Source organism: Pseudophryne corroboree, chromosome 9 (genome assembly GCF_028390025.1).
Source record: "Pseudophryne corroboree isolate aPseCor3 chromosome 9, aPseCor3.hap2, whole genome shotgun sequence".
NCBI classification, from domain to species: Eukaryota; Metazoa; Chordata; class Amphibia; order Anura; family Myobatrachidae; genus Pseudophryne; species Pseudophryne corroboree.
The window spans coordinates 250,533,016-250,534,192 of NC_086452.1; the positions used below are offsets into that span (position 1 = coordinate 250,533,016).

General features: G+C 35.2%; 1 pseudogene; it reads left to right on the top strand.

Moving 5' to 3' along the window:
* The first annotated feature begins 751 nt into the window (after nt 1-751).
* LOC134964595 (5S ribosomal RNA) lies at nt 752-870 on the top strand (annotated as a pseudogene).
* Nucleotides 871-1,177: the final 307 nt, after the last annotated feature.

The following is a 1,177-nucleotide window of genomic DNA, read 5'->3' on the forward strand; positions in this document are numbered from 1 at the left end:
GCCAAAACCCCAGATTGTCTATAGAAAATCCAAGAATCTCACGGACCTATTGGCACCAAGCATCTTACCAAGAACTTCAAACAACACCCAGAATATCCCAAAATGCATAGGATCTTACAAATGCAGACAGTGCAATATATGCAAGTACCTTCTCCCAAACAGGAAAACCTTTAGTGACACGCATGAGAAGGAATATAAAATTAAAAAATTTATGAACTGCAACACCACTCTGTCATTTATCTCCTGGAATGTAAATGTAAGAAAAAATAAGTTGGATAAACAAAAAGACCAATGAAGATCCGCATCCAAGAACACATCCGAAACATAAAAAACAAAGTAGAGTCCCATGCAATATCCAAGCACTTCAACATATGTCATAACTCAAATCCAGAAGATCTCACCTATAAAGCAATCGAATTAGTCACACTTGGAGAAAGAGGAGGCGATCTGGCGAATAAACTTTCAAAACGTGAGATGTTTTGGATTTTCCAACTTCAGACCATGCATCCTTCTGGGTTCAACGACAACTATGAAATAGCTCCATTTCTGTAGAGGTGCTGTCTTCTAGAAGTATTTTCAACACTTTTATCCCATTCCCACCTCTGTGCACCTATCACAACCACTCCCTCCCAATATTCCTTCACTTATAAGAAAGTAAATAAAATAATAACATACTATTGCACGTATTTTTATTTTATTTTGTCACAACTAAAGACTAGTATGAATCCTGAGGTTTGAAAATGTTTTATAAGCATACGGCCAACCCCCACTGGATATGTCCAATCTCCTCCGATCTTGGAAGCTAAGCAGTGTGGGGCCTGACCAGTACTAGGTTGAGTGACCACCTGGGAAGATTGGGTACCGTAAACTATAAACAAACATATACACACATGATTCTAGAGACAACACGGCTATTGTCCTTAGTCACTCACCATTATAAAAATATTAATATTTTTATAATAATATTATGAATATTTCATACAGTTGTGCACTTTAACTATATCTAATATATATGCACCTACAGTATATATGTTATTCTGCACTTTAATTATATCTAAGTTATTATATAACTGCATTTTTGATATATTTAAGAGATCTCTCACTCGTTATAACACAGCTCTGATTTTCATAAAATATCTCATACCATAAATTAATAAGTAAATGAGTATCCCTATGT